Genomic DNA, 17,052 nt, shown 5'->3' with positions numbered 1-17,052 from the left:
AAAAATGTGTGCACACAAAACAATTGATTTGAGGTAGGTTGCTTTTTGGGTTAGCTGATTTGTATTGCTCTATGTCCTCGATACCCTCTTCCGAAGTATTGAAACAATCCAACTGGTTGTCACTCTGGTATAGAAAATGAAGTTGTAGCACCCTCAGTGTTATAAATGCCTGCTTGTGTTGTTCTCTTTCTAGTCAGTTAAACAAAAGTACAAGATTTGTACTCTGGAGTGCTTTCTGTCTGATCACAGGCTCAACTGAGCCATGTTAAATGACAAAATTTAAAAAGAAACTTGTTGCCTGTGACTGTGATGCATGTACCATGTTTCTAGACTGCAGTGTGTTCTGTCAAATGAGATATCTAACCGTTCAGTTACTTAAAGTAATAACTTTACCCAGTGGTGGCCCTTACTACACCTTTATTGGTTTATTTCTTTGTTTATGGTATATTATCCTTGTCAACTCTGCTGGGCCAGAGATCCATTTTCAGTAGGCGCTAGAGTGGAAAAACTCCAGGCAGTCTTTAAAGAACATTGAATGAGTACAGGAAGCATACAACTGGTAATCTAGAGAGCAAAAACATTGCAACAGACACTTAGAGAAACATACACTTTACAATGCTGCATGCTGGAAATTAAAGTGTATAAAAGAAAACATTTGAAGATAAAGTAGCCATAAATTAACAGTAGCTTATACACATTTGTGCAAGGAATAGCTGTAACCTATCCTGGATACCTCAGACAGCTGCAGTTGCTGTTTGCAGGTATAGTTAAAAGCATTACACCCCCTTTCACATTACTACAGTATTCCCCAGGCATTGTGTGCTGTAAAATGATCATAACAAATAGTATGAAAACTATATAGCATATTTATACACATATAAAAACAACTAACAACTTTTAGATGTGCAGCACTTTTTGAAATATGAGTTGGGTGGTTACAAGAAAGAGTAAAGAGGACAGAACAGCCCTTGAAAGAATATAACTACTATGATGTCCAGTGCCATGTAGCAGTTCATTGATTTGCATTAAAGTAGTCTGTCACCAAATGGGTCATTACTGGCATGCTTCCGTTCCTTCCCGACCTCAGCATTCCTTTCCACACATAGCCACCACATGGACCAGGGCACTGATTTTCATTATGTTGCAATTCATCTAGGCTCAGGAACAAAGCAAGAACACCAGCACAGCTGCCCAGGAGGGAAAGAGAAAGCAGACTGCAACTTGGTATGTTTTTTCTCATTGTGAATAAGGGGTTTCCCTGATACACAATCAAATTGTGGCTTGTGTTGTTTAATAATTAAGGCCCTAGAAAAGCAAGCTCATTGCAAATGTATTTGTATTAGGAGGCAGCAAACACAGTAATGCACTTGCTTCACTGTGACATTACTCCACATGGATGTGTTTAAGAATGAAAAGGTTCTCTCTGTAGAGTGAAGAATCTCTATATCAAATACAGGGCTGGTGGTACCTTAGTTAGGTTTTGGAGGTCAAATGATCTATTAACAGCCATCTACTAGAAAATGTTTGTGGGAGGTAGAGCTCTAGACAAGTTATACCTCCAGGCACACTGCTCATGTTATTTTAATACCTCGTCTATCATACATATGACATAACTCATTCGAATACACTTGTATGGAAAATCCATACAGAAAATGTAATACTTCGCAAACAAATTGCTTTCATGTTTACAAGTATAAATCAATAACAGCAACAAAAAGTTTGAAAGTGAACTTAAATTCATCATATACTTGCCGCCACTCTAATACATAAAATTAACTATCTCATCTGCATACTAATTGTATAAGTTAAATTTTCTATAATACTGAGCCTGTTCATTTTGTCTGGCTCACTCTACTACTTCAATGACTGATATTTTCATTGCTACAACTTTGTTATGTTTTCTATGTGACTAAATGACAATTAATTTGTGTCAGAATAGGTTCCAACAGCTTAATTTAAAGATGGCAAAACAAGTAAAAAATGTTTTATCTTTTTACTAACACACTGTCAATTTATATTAATTGTAAAGGTTCAGAAGTATTCTATAACAGCTCTAAGTTTAAGAAATGGGTCTGCACATTAATACACCTGTTACTTTTATGGCAAACTTCTTCAAAGGGTTTGCAGACCCCTTTAGTGTTTGCTCCTTGAATTTTGCAAAAGAGACTTTTATGTCATTTGGCTTTTCAGAACTTCATTAAAAGTCTTACATAACATTCTAGTATGGGCGCTATGTAAAAAGTTATCACTAGGTGACAGTATACCACAGCTGTAGGAGGAAATGGACATTCTTAAATTGCTCATCAGACAATTTTTACATTCATAAAAAGCAGGAACTTATGAAACAGATGTGCTTACAAAAATCTAAGTTTTTCATGAGCAGAGCCATTTCCTTAAAAGGTGCTCTGTTGCTCTTGTAATAGATCAGCTTCTTTGCCAAAGAGAAAATATTTGTGGCAGTTTTTCTTTCACTTGTGTTTTACTGCTGCCTATAGCATTAGTCAGGAAGTAGCAGTGAAACCTTAAGAGAAAATTTGATTCAGTTTGAGGAAGTTTATGCATCTCGTTATTAGTCTCACAACTATAAACTCATAACTACTCAGCAGAAATAAAAACTCAGACTTACAAAGCATCATTTCATGGAAACAGGGGAAGAAGGGAATTCCAGCTGGAAAATGAATAGAGTCTAATGCATGATGAAGAGGTCAGCATTATTTGAATAAATACAAAGAGACAGATCTCTGGAAAAAAAAAACACAGGCAGATGTAATTTTCAGGTTTTAGAGAAGAACTGTAGAAGTGAACTTGGAAAATACTTCAAATGGCGGCAAGTATATGATAAATTTAAGTTCACTTTCAAAATTTTTCTTGTTGCTATTGATACAGTAAAAGTGATTTGTTTGCTGAAGTATTGCATTTTCCATGCAAGTGCTCATGAATTTATTATGTTATATGTATATTATCTGTGGTATTTATATAAGCTGAGCAACATGCCAGAAAATATAAATTGTCTAGAGTTCATGCAGATTCAATTCATCTTTGTACGATTTATTAAGTAATGCATAGCCATTATCAGCATTCACCTCTGGCTGGCTTTAACTCCTGTTCTTGCTGAACAGAATTTTGTGGCGTAAATTTAGGATGTTGTTTGACAACCAGCAATGTGTAAGTAAGAAAATACAGCAGTCAGACCCAACAATATCTGACCCACCCTGCAGTGTATCCCATGCAGATGTAAGGCAAAAGAACAAATAACCAGTAGATGAAGGAATGGCATTTACTAGTGTTTGTGTATTCAAAGCATTTATATTCATATATGTGATTCTAATGAAGTTAGATTTGTAATTCTGCACTCGTAAGACAAAATATATATATGAATCAAGTGAGTGTTAAGTATTTTGGACAGTCACCTTGTATGACATGAGGAGTACTGTGACACTATTTTTTTCACTTAAGTGTATTATGCATTCCTATGTGATGAGCATGACACTTCAGCTAGTTTTAGCAAGATGGCTTACTTGGCCTCATAACTCCTTTCAACTTTTCCTTACCTTTTTGTATATATTGACTAATGGCTTTTGCAATAATCCAAATACTGTTGCAGCCATGTAGCAGGCTTTGAAAAATCTTCTACATAATCACAGTCATTTTCAGAAGTGTCCAAAAATGTACAGATGTTGCAGCTCTTCCAGGTGTGCTCTATTTTGCCTCAGATATTCTGTACTGTCTCTGAGTATACTTTGACTGGTACTCTAGTCAACCAGCAAATCATTTGTAATGCTTTCCTTCAGTTGAAAACTCTGTTATAGGAAAAAAAGCAAACTAAAAAAAAAAAGAGCACAAGAATTTGTGGTAATTGTGAGCTCAGAAAAAAAAAATCTGAATTTTTTTTGGTGAATATATGTGTGGCAGTTTTGCGATTGTATTTCCCAGCAACACTGATGACTTACAAGCAAAATGTAACAATTATTTAGATCTCAGTTTTGCTGCAGTAGTCATTTTATCTACTGTTATTGAAATTTGCATGGAAACAAGGCTTCTGCTACGTCTGTTGTATGCATATATTCCTGTAGTCTGAGATTGAGTTTTATTTTAATAATGTAGGAATAATCTAATGCAGTGCATGCAGCCAGAGGTGAAGCTAGCTATTTTTGCAACTGTTGCCATCCCCCAATCTTAGATCTTGAAGATAAAGAAAAAAAAACTCTTCTTCTTTTAAACTGTAGCAAAGCAAGGAGTTGCTACAGTTTAGACCACACAGGGATAGAGATATACTGAAGAGAGATCAGAATCAGCTAATTGTGCCCACTAACACTTTGTGCCTGGGGCATTTAAACACTCTCACAATTTTCACAGGGATCCTTTATTAGTTGCCCTCAATTCATCCTTATATTGTTCTACAGCTGTCTCAACTACCTGATATCTTAATTGCATTGCTAAAGTCATGAGAGATTAAGGTGTGCAGGCAAAATACAGACATTGTATTGCTTCCCTCCTAATGGTTATCCTTCTGTCTAAATATTCTGCCCACTCTCTTTTCCCTTTCTTGTCCAGATCTTGTATCCAGTTTCTTCATGGAATACTTGATTTCTTCTCAGATCAACATTCCAAATCAAAAATCTACTTTAGTCCTGCCCTAGGACTACCTTTGATGCCTCATTATAGATTATAAAAGGCCTGCTGAAATGTGGACAGGCTAAGACAACCTTTTAACATATGTTCTTCACTTTTTAAAGACATTATGTGCCTCTACTATTATCTTTACTTTAAAGGGCATCTTCCTTTTTTCAGATCTGTATGTGGGCATGTTATTGGTACAAAATGGGGTACAGCCTTTTAATAGTACCTAGCGTATTCCCAAGAATGCCCTCACTTGCTTCATAGTGCCTGAAATAGGCAGATTATCACAGCTTCTGGTTTTATTTTCTGGAAACTAAAAATTCCTTACCAATTATGTTGCATAAATGTTTACCTCTGTCATGCCTATCTTGTTTTAAGTGGCAATGACCATCAGTTTGGCTTGTCTTGGAAAGACTAACACTGCCCATACCCTAACTAGCTGGTAGTCCCACATCTCTCAATGTATTATTACATCATCTAGATAAAGAACATCATATTTATCAATGGATTATAATACTCTATCCATTGATCTTTGAGAGGTTATAGGGGTTTCCAGAAAAAGACAGTATACTAGAATAGTTTCTGTAGTGCTGAAAAAATGGATTTTGTTTGCATATACATACATACATGCATATATATATTTATATGTTTATAGTTAACTACATCATCATTTCACTTAATCAACAAGGAAAAACAGCACTTCATTTAATCAATACTCATTTCATTGACAATTTCATGCACATTAAATACACCTTGCCTGAGCTGCCCCCCCCCCCCCCACACACACACACACATACCCCCTAACATAAATATACATGCTCCATAGACACACAACCATGGAGAAAAAAGAATGCTCCTTGGACACAATCTCTACTGGCACTCATACTTCAACTTCTAGACATGTTGGAACAACATGACAGATGGAATTATCATGGTAAAACTACTGATCGACACTGATTTGCATTGTAATCGCTATCCTCCAAATCCACACTAGCAGTCATTTTTTATACTATTTCACACTTTTAGCTGTAATAAACATTCATCAAATGTAGCGTCGATCAAATGAGTTTTTGATTAAATGAACCACCCTTTTCTTTGTTGATAAAGTGAACTGACAATCAAATGAACATAACCCATACATATATATATATATATATATATATATATATATATATATATATATATATATATATATATATTCCTGTACAAGTGGTCAGCATCTCTCACTCTCTCTTTCTTTAGTCAATTTTTACCTCACTGACCACATTCTCATTCTCTGTTTTAGTGTTCAATCAAAAAATCCCATAGAATTAAAAGTAAGCTTAAAAGTAAAAGTAAAAAAAAAACTGCATTTGTTTATTAGGTTACTTCTTCATATGTATAGTGTGCTCCTTGATGAATCAAGTGTCAAGCTTGTGTAGCAGGGATTTTGAAAATATTTCTGACTAACACTATGAGCCAGATTCCTAAAGAGTGACTTGCTTTGGTGTAAGGTCTATTTAAAAACAGGCTTACTACAGGAACCAGATTTCAAAACATCTGATCTGAGCCTGCAGAGCAAGAATTTTGGAACTGGAGCCTATGGGGGTGTTCCATTTACTTTTTGACTCTTCTATTGTCCCATCTTAAGCATTTTTTGTAATTTTTCTTGCATAGCTTTGTATGTGACTCTGGTATTCTGCAGCATTTAAAGGAACATTTTCTCCTGATATGGTCTCGGTACAGTGGTGTATTAGTTTTGCTCATCCACATTGCTTTGAAAACTTTTGTTTCCATGGCTCATATAGTTTGTCATCTAGTGGAACTATAGGCATAGAGTCAGTTTTCTTTCTTCGCCAGATCTTTTGGTCACTGCTGCTAAACTAACAACAGAGGTTTGTGCTTCTTTACCTAATTTCAGGTGTTAATATAGTTCATTTGTTCTGGTATTTTCTTATGACTTTAACTGCTAAGCTTACATTGTTTAATTTTTCTGCTATTCCAAATGAGCCCTGCTACTTGTCTAAAAATTTGTTTTTTTTTTTGGGTGGGGGTGTGCGGGCAAAACTAACACATGACTTCCAGGTTTGAATTCCGTGGCCCTTCCATTTCTATTATACACCCCTTGTTGTGTGGCCTGAGCTCTTCCTATGTGTTATTGTACAATGGGCATTACTAGTTTCAGCGTATCTTGCAAGTCTTGATAACATCTGCTTCAAAGACAAATGACACTCATCTATAATAAATCACCAATAAAATTTGCAGATTATTCACTGTCTCCCCCAAGTATGAACACCACTGGAAAACCTTTGAAAAAGCAACAGTGGTCCCAATCAAGCAAAGAAATGACTTCCTATTAAGATCCTAACTATTCAAACGTATATATAACCAAACATTACTCCCAGCAAATAAACTAATACTAAAAAGCCCTATCCTACAACCCCAAGAATCATGATCATTAATTTCCCTTACTACTAGCCTCAAAAGCCAAACTTCATTGCACAGATCACTGCTTCTCTGTTCTTGGCTTGAAATTTGGGAATCGGTTCTCTCCTTTCTCAAATAAATATTATCATACCATAAACTCTTGGAACTATGTATTTTTATAATTTTATTTTTACTTTCTTGTGAGTATGTATTTCTATACTTTCTATTTTCTGTACTTTATTCTTTAATTTGATTATAATGTTAATGCTTTAGTATGTTATTTTCATTGTTGGAGCTTTTCTTCCTGAGCCTCTGCTGAAAATGGGTTTCTGACCCAGTTGGACTTCCCAGTCACCAAATGTCAATAAATAAATAAATAAACCCAGTTTTCTAGACACAACTAAAAACTCATCTTCAGAAATGTACCAAAAGCCAATGTTATGCCCCAGGCACATTATCTAAGCACACTATAGTCTGTCACTCTAAAAACGTTCTTACTCTTTCTATATCCCTCTAACATTATATCACATTTACATTAAGATCTGATATAACTTCTCCATATTGGATAAGCTTATTTTGACTTCAACTACCTATATAATTTAATGACTTTCTCATGCTGGATGCTTAACTATACTTACTTTATTGTTGCATTTATCTAACCTGGTTGTACACATTGCATTGCACTGACTCTCTGTCTGTATTGCATACTTTAATTTTATTGTTTTACTTTTCTCTGGGATGAGATAAATAAAGTATAGTGCTTTATGACACTTTTAAATGGTCTTTTCCCTTCTTTCTGAGTTTCTCTGGAAATACCTAAAGTCCATGGGGTGCCAGCTCATATAGTAACTCAAAGGGGCTGAACCGTGTAACAGCTTGTAGCTCTTAACGGATGGCAAGCAGGAATTATGGCGTTAACTGTTTCAAATTTTTGCCATTTTCCTCAGTTACATTTTTCAATACGGATTTTAATGTTTGATTAAAAGTCTCCACTAAACAATTCGTCTGCTGACGGCACAGTACATTTTTTTAACTCTTTCCCATTAAAGCACTGTACAGTCTGTGAATTATTCTGGACATAAATGAAGTCCTCTGTTGAGTGAGTATTTCCTTAGGTATTGATACTCTGCAGGATAAAAAGACTAACTGGCTACAGGTTTATCATTAGCCTTGTGTATGTGAATTGATTCAAGGTACTTAGTTGCATAGTCCAAAAATAACTAAAATATATCAACAACCATTGCTGGATTTTACCAATGCCACAACAATGTTCATATCAGTATGTTCAATTGACACCTCCATAATAGGCACTAAAATCAGTAGATTCATGAAGCCTGGGTGAGGAGCTATCTTATGACATTTAGGGCATCCATCACAGAAGTTCTCAATTCTTTCACTATTCAAGACCAGTAAAACCTTGCTAGGATCCATGCTGACCCCATGACTAGGTTTCTGAAAGATTTGCCTGCTAATAGTTGACATGCTACTTTTTCTTAACTTAAAGTATGTGTGAGAGTGAGAACACTTTGTTCTGTGTCTTCCCTTACAAATCTAGTTATATATTTCTTACTCTGATCAACTGTCATTTCCCTTTTTAAAGTTTATCTGGCTATCCTGTAGGTCGGGCAGCTCTGGAATTAGGGCCAGCCTGTCATGAGGTAAAAGGCATTACCTCTTCTCCTGCCAGTGCAGACACTGGAGTACCAGTGTGTAACTCTCCTCCTAAGAAAGGCAACTCATTATAACATTGTTTAGTGGCAGTTGATATTGTAACCATATTCATTTTCTTGGTATTTTAATTTATCAAGCTAATGCATAGATCCCTCTTTTTTCTTTTTAGGGTTTCTGTATTTTGGTTCAACAGGTATATCATTAGGACTGTTCAAAGTTGCCTTTTCCTTCAGTATGTACTACCTTCTCCTTTGCTTTTCATTCTTTAGGATGTTATTCTTGTATGTTAGTGTGAGTACCAACTTCTCACTTTCATATTCTTCTATAGGTTACCCTGCCTCTCCAAAGTGTATCTCAGAACAAAATTTATCATCAGCTTTACTCTTTCCATTACATACAGATACTTGTAACAAATCTTTTCCACACTTTAGTTCTCTATCTTACAGGTAGAAATGAATTTAGAATTCTATCTAGGCACTATCTCCTCGTCTTTTATTACACTCTCAACGTCTGTCTTATTGTTCAGTTTCTCTTTCTTCACACTCATCTACTGTTATGTAGTCTCGTTTTTAGGAGCTTCCTGATTTATCTTGACAGAAGGTTTAAACTTCTGTTATAATATACCTTTTTAGTGAACGATCCCAGCTCTTTGTCTCTACAAGTCACATTTACTCCCTGCTTTGCATAACTTTCTAGCTTCAGTACTTTACTATGTAACTCTCTTCCTTGCACTTGCTTTGTTCTTGCAGGGTGCCCTTTCACGGGTATGTGGCAAAATGATTTTAGGAAATGAACAAACAGTTTCTTCTTCTCTCATTAATCCTATCTAAATTTTTCTACCTTTGGGTTTTCTAACACTATTCATTGATCCTTTCTACTCTCACATACTTGTATGACTGATCAAGTACCCTTATGAAGGTTTCTGATAGTTGCTTTCCTCCAGCTTTTTCAAGTTAGGTACAGGAATATCTGTGGACTTAATCACTTTCTTATTCCTCACACTAATAAGCTGGACTATTAAAAGAAATATCTACATCTCTTTTCCTCCATAAGCCCCCAAGTGGTAAAAAATCTTTCTATGTTATCATATATGTTAAATGGGGAACTAGAGCAACATGGCGAAGTGTCTTGCCAAATACAATTTACAGTTCTAGCTGAAAAATGAGATTCTCTTTTCCATCTCTGTGAATGCTGGCAAGCGCAACAGCTTTTTGGTGCACCTACTGTACCTTTGTAAGTGCACTCACATTGCCTGAATCTAGGAAACCCTGCAGATCTCTGCCATCAGTTAAGAAATTGCACTTATTAACTTTGCTGCTGCACAACTGCAAAAAAATGACTTTACTGTTTGACAGACAGTTCATTACATTTCACATGTATGTCATTAGTCAAATGCTTTTCACTAGCTATAGTTTTCACAGGTATGAGAGTGTTGCTATCACTGGTACAAAACTTAGCTTTAAGACCCCTTCTCCCACATTTAGAACATAAAATGTGTACAGCTGATATATTGTGATCACTACCAGAATTTGACACATGCTTCACTAAAGGTTTAACTTGTTCAGTTTTAAACATATTTCCATTGCATGGCAATTGATTTACCACTAGCACAAAGTTTTCATCATCCTTAGTGTCATTTTCAAGTACCTAGTTTCATAAAGTAGCTAGAAACATTCTTTTAAATTTGTAACTGCAAACATCTCTCATTTTACTTTCAGCATATTGATCTTCCGGATCTAACACAAATTAAATAAATGTTTTAGATCAAACAACTATGATCTTATTATTATGTTACTAGTAAATGTCCAGCTATGAAACTTTTGAGCTTGTGTCTCAGAGGTAACACCAGCTGTGGCTAACAACACCTTTTTTACTTTTTCATATTGCTGGTATAAAGGCCTTTCCATGTCAGTTAAGGCCTTTAAAGGATCCGCAATCAAGTGATCTAATTTTATCCTATTCATGTTAGTCCTATCACTCCTGTTAGGCATAGCTCTTGAAGACTACTAAGTATGTTTCATGTTCTTTTTCCTCCCATTCTGTATTATATACATCACACACACACACACACACACACACACACACACACACACACACACACACACACACACACACACACACACACACACACACACACACACACACATCGCACAAGCTGTCAATATCTTTCTCTTTCTCTTTCTCTCTGGTTAATTGTTATCTCACTGATTAGATTCCCATTTTCCCATTGTAAGTATTCGACTAAAAAAAATCCCATAGAAGGAAAAGTAAACTTAAAAGTAAAAAAAAAGAAAACCCTGAGTTCATTTTTTAAAATCAAGTGTCAAGTTTTTATAACAGAGGCATATGTCACCCATTGCAGAACTGTAGTGGTGTGAACTTCTTCTGTATGTGTTTCAGATGAGTATTTTGAGAAGAGTTAGAAAAGGTAATTTTACCATGTAAACTATAGCAACCCATTTCTAAACTTATTTACCACTAATGTGCCTGTGACAATCCCCCACTGCACCAGTAATCAAGGAGCCTCAGTCCGCCCCACTGGCACCATTGGGGGAGGTTCACTGGGAAGATAGGTACACATGCAGTATTTCTCCTTCATCCTCCAGATCCCCAGTAAGACTCCCCACTGGCACAGCTATAGAGTTGAGATCTCAGCTGATTGACCAAGCCAAGACCTCCAGCTCCCTTGCTGTCCAACCAGTGCTTCGTGTTCCTGCCCAAGTAGCTGACACACATACTCTTTCAGGTTTGATTTACACACACACACACACACACACACACACACACACACACACACACACACACACACACACACACACACACACACACACACCTGGGAAAGGCTGGCTCAGGTTTACTAGCTATGCCACCCCCCTGTCCAGACTCTAAGGTAGTTACCACTATCACCAGTCACCCCTGCCAGCTACCTTAAGGCTCTTCCAAGGGTACCCAATAAACTGAGTGATATTAATATTAATGCAAATGGTAGTTTGACCAAAAACGAGGCTATTAGGAGTGGCCCAAACAGTGTCACCAAATAAACATGCAAGCACTCTCAAAACTTAAATATCTCTACACAGATCAGCCACAATGAGAGGTTTAAATATATTTAATAATAAATAATAGAGCAAGAAAGTACTCATTATATATTCACAGTGACATCAGAGTTCAAAACCACAGGAAATATTTAAACTAACATTGCAGTACAGGCTCACACAAATAAAGAAAAACAAAATCTAAACTAAGCTTCACTATATTCCTGACTAAATCTATGAAAGTTACTATACCCTAATAACTTAATTAGAGCAAGGCAGATGTGGTGAATGGTGCTTCTTGTTGTTGTCAGGCGCAAGACAGAATGCAGAATACTCTGTCTCACCCAAAGACTTCTCAAAATAGTATCTAAAATATTACTGCTAGGATAGCTTGCAGAATGACATCATTTCTGGTCATCTGTATTCTGCTTCTCATGGGAACCACCATTGCTGGCAGCTGCCAGTATTTAGCATCTACCTTTAAAAATACATAAACAAGGGCTTTTGGTCAGATCTTTGGCAGGTGCAGGAAGTCATAAAACAATTGTATTCCTTCATGCTTCCAAAGTAGCAATTAGTTCACCCCAAAGACAATACAGAAAACTTCCTAGTACAGACTTTGTATCTCTAGCTGCATTAAAACCTGTCAGATAGCCTCTAAAATGGCCTAGCCTATAAAGTGATTTAGTTTCAAATATTTTTCTAAAGTTTGCTGGACTGAGGTTAACCCTCCGGTATCCTGTTTACATATACAATTAAACAGTTACTATAGTGCATGTTTTCTTCCAGTACACCACACGTGGGATACATTTTAAGCACAAGCACTTTACAAATACCTTTTCAACACAAACATCTGTACAGAGCAGTTTGATATACACGTGACATACACTTCTAATACATTTGTAATTCCAGCATCTTATATAAATGAGTTTGATATTCACAAATTACATGTAATTATTTACAAAATTCCAGATGGCTGTGCTGGTAGTACCTCCTTTTATCACAGTGCCATCCATTGTAAAAGTCCTTAATACATAGGTCAGAGCATCATGGGTTTGTGTTTCAGGTGGGTATTGTGAGCAGATTTAATAAAGGTAGAGCTGATCTAAAACCTTCTCATGCTACTTGGCCCCCCTTACCTTTAATATTGTACAAAGAAAGACCCTCTTTAAATTTCTTTTGCTGAGCAGTAAGAAGTTTACTTCTACTTCAGGAAAACAGTCCCAGGCTACTTTAGTTTTTTAACTGAAATTACTCAGAAATGTTATTGCTTTTTCTTTTAGTTTGTTCTGCACTTACTCATTGTTTTCACTATATTTTCTTATAATTTATGTATCAGTGTATTCCACCTTCAGAGGGACAGCAGATTAATTCCCAGGCCTTAAAACAACAGTACCACATTAGAGGCAGGTGGGGTTATCTGTCTTCTCCTTGTTTGATTGGATAGCCATCCATGGGACAACTGACTTAGGGCAATAAGATAAAGCAACTCTTACTACCAGTCTCTACACTTCAGATAGCGTCCAGCTGCTAACTGTTCTGGATACTTCCATTTGGTCTCACCAAAGCCCAAGAGTGCTCATAGTATGCAGATCTGTGGTTACAGCAAACTCAGGACTGCAAAGTGCCTAAGTGGTCCATACTTGGATTACTAGCTGCAAGCCACCCCACTAATGTGCAGTCTAAGAACAGACAAGGAGTCTCTTCTGAATCTGCTCCAGTCCTTGTGAATCAATAATGCCCACTCAGATGTTCCTATTCACTATACTCACTTAAGAGATATTATCTTACAAGGTGTTTCTGCCCTTTTACAAGACCCTGCCCATAAATAACATTGTGACTCTAATTCTTCAAGCACAGACATTTCTAGTTGTTTTCTGCTTCAGGATATTCGGCATCAAGAGAGGCACAATTATTATAGTTACCATTGCAAGGCTTCATATGAGAGTGATGCAGTGGACTTTGAAAGTAGTACAGAATTGCCTTTCATGTCAGGTGATTCTTCCAGTCAAGATTTCCAAAACCTGCAAGAAGCATTTAAGTTGGTGGTTGTTCAAACCAAATCTTATTTTGGGCAGACACTTTCTAAGTCCCAGTCCAGTAATGTGTGCCACAACAGATGACCCTGCCTTTTCTGTGGGATTATTTTCAAGGGAAAGTGGTTCAAGGTGTATGATCACAGACAGAGGCCAGTCTGCATGTCATTATTCTAGAAATAAGGGTTGCCCTCTTCAGTTTTCATTCATTGCCTGTCTCCTTTCAGACATGAAATTGCCATCCACAGTAACAACACAGGTGTAGTTTGGAAGGTGAACTAGCAAGGAGGAATATGCTTCTATCTCCTTGGCTAAGAAGCTGTCCAAGTAAGGGAAAAGGCTGTGTTTTTGAAATGGCTGCTAGCCAGTCACATCCTTGGTGAAGCAAATTCATAATTGGATCAGCTCAGTCGCTATCTAATGAACCTTTGTGGTCTTTCATCCATTCTGTAAATAGAAGCTTCTCTCTCTCCAGGCCAAACATAGCATCTTCTTTACACTTATTCTTCCTGGAGAATGCAGTCATACAGCTATAGCCCCAGAAATTCTTTTACCCCCCCCCATTTCTGCTGATCCTAAATTTTCTTCAGAAACCAAACTGAACAAATCCATGGTCATTCTCACAATGTTATATTGGCCTAGGCAAATTTTGGTCCCGTCTAGAAAAGTCTTTACATCTGAGGCCCTTCAAAAGCCCACTGACACATTTGTTCAGCAAGTCTGACATGGACTTTCACTCCCTTCAGCAAAGCAATTGTTTTCTAATTCTAGTGATGGACATTGACAGTACTTACCTAGAAAGGGTGGCCTAAATCCTGGTTTCTGTCCAGAGGACAAATTCTAAGAAAACTTTCAAAAACAAATTAAAACATTTTTCACCATAGCCTACAACCATATTCTTGGATATATTTCCTGCTCCTGTTCTAGACATAATTGATTATTTGTTGCAGATATTTTGAAAATAATTTGTTAGTCATAAGTAAGGATACCCTTACAGCCATTTCTAATTTAATCAGGGTGCTGACTCTTTGTCCCCAGCTACACTAAAGGTATCTAAAGCTTTCTTATGGGGTACTTTTCTCTTATGTCCTCCCCTTAAGAATTCTGTTCCTCCATGAAACTTGCACTTTGTACTAGACAAGTTAACCCTTCTTTTTTGAACCAGCAGTTAAAACTGGTTTAAAGGGTATGTCTGGAAAGACTCACTTTTTGATGGCTATCACTTTAACTAGAAGAATTTCAGAGTTGCAAGCACTGTGTGTCAGTCCTCTTATTTGATTCTCATAAGGATGTTGTGCCCTTGAGAACAATTCCATCTTTCATGACCAAGCTAGCTGCCAGGAATAACCTTAACCAGATTAAAAAGCTGACTGGTTTCTTTCCAAACTATTCCAACAAAGGAGACCATGTGTTATGTATACCTCTCAACTTCCTTGCTCAAGAATTCTGGACAAAGCCAAAAATAATCAAGGAAAAAGGGCCAAAGTGAGGGACAATGTTTACACATTACTCCAATTCACTTAAAACGTTAAACAACAATAGATCATATTCATTTATTTCTTTTATTCTGATGTTGGATCTTCTAGCCAGTTGTTGGGAATAACTGTGCAAAATTAGTTCTCCAGCACCAAGACCCTTTAAATCTTTTCCTCCCTTAATGCACCTGGTTGTGAAACTCCCTCAGATCTCATTTGCTATCTCAGTGTTCAGAAGTGGTTGTGACTCTGTGCTAAAGATAATTGCTCCACCTCTCTATTCTAGCTGATTTTTTGATACATACATTATATATTAAACAGCCTTTAGTCTGTTGTCATTATATTAGATTTTCTGCTTTCAGCCTCTTTGTATTTGATTTTTATTAATTTCCCCTTTCCTGAATGCATGGGCCTTAGGCTCACCTGCCTTCACATACAAAAAATATTTCTTATATAGTAGTTGCTAATTTTAAATTTCTAGATTGTATTTCTTGCTTATTAGTGTTAACGGTTTCCTCCCTTTTCTGTGCAAGGCTTGGTTGTTACTAAGAGATATTTTTAGCCAGTGTTCTACCGTGTTCACTGTTTTGTGTTGTCCTGGTTCTTATACTATGGATTCTAAAGATAAGGAGAAGAGTTTCAAGAAATGGCTTAAGGGTGTGCATAAGATCCCACCCAACCCCCATGATGCACATGACCAGTGTGTGCTTTGAGGTAGAGAACATTTGACTGCTGTCTGCTTCATATGCAAGGCATTAGGTCAGTGTGCCCAGTCAGACAGAAGAAACAAGCTGGTTTTCGGGTTTTGCTGCCTCCAGATCCAGAGGCCAAAAATAGTAAAGATAATGATAGCCAAGGAAAATACAAAGAAACATCTGTTACTAAAGGTAAAGATTTGGAAACTGAGAAACTGAGATCTGAGGAATCCCTTAGTGCATGATTATCAAACATTTCTAGGTTGGAGGTGACAACTTCACCAGCTCCATTGACATCCTCCATCATTGTCCCAACCTCCCTTGGAGTCTTGTTTCATCAAGGATAACTGCCCTTAACACATAGTTTACAGCACTTCTTCTGAGAGAGAGAAAGATCTCAAGACTTTCTTCCTTCATGCCCTCCATCTCAAGTACTCATCAGGTCCTTCAGTTCCTTCAAGAGCACCTCTGATATAGAACTGGATTGTATGGTAAGGGCTTTCATCAAGACTCTGATAGAGATGGGTGTTCTCTCTTCCCTGTCCACTCTGAGGGTGGAACAGGCTGATCCTTCATCCCCTTACTGGCTTCTTCCCTGATCTGACCCTTGGATTCAGTGGTGTTGGGACCAACCCCTCACCTGAAACCTGTCTGTCTGATGCAGACTGCACCACTGCCTTTGAGTCTGAGGCATTTGGATCCAAACCATTCAACCCCCAGACCTTCAGATTTGAGGTATTTTTCACAATAGATGCCTTAGACCCATCTCATATGGTAATGTTTTTGCTATCATAGTAGGCCTTTGAGGCTATGGTGCTGATCCCCACCTTGGGTCTATGTTTGCTGTTTATTCCAGGGATGCCCTTGTCAAGGATGACTGCCCTTTTTACAGCAGGGGCAGTGACAGCACTCCATGGGGGATCCCTGGATCAGACTACAGCACAGGATCTGTCAGCATTAGCCCCTCCCTCAGACATCCTTCCATATTTGGTTCAACCCAGTAATACCTCCTAGGGTCAGAGTCTAAACAATGTCTCCAAAAAACTGCTTAAGTGCAGGATCAATCCTTTAATGACTCAGACTCACCAATATCTGATTCTCCTAGGAGAAGGTA

The sequence above is a fragment of the Protopterus annectens genome, chromosome 7.part0 (assembly GCF_019279795.1).
Source record: "Protopterus annectens isolate FY-2018-M chromosome 7.part0, PAN1.0, whole genome shotgun sequence".
Lineage (NCBI taxonomy): Eukaryota > Metazoa > Chordata > Ceratodontiformes > Protopteridae > Protopterus > Protopterus annectens.
Note: the sequence above shows the minus strand (reverse complement) of the source record.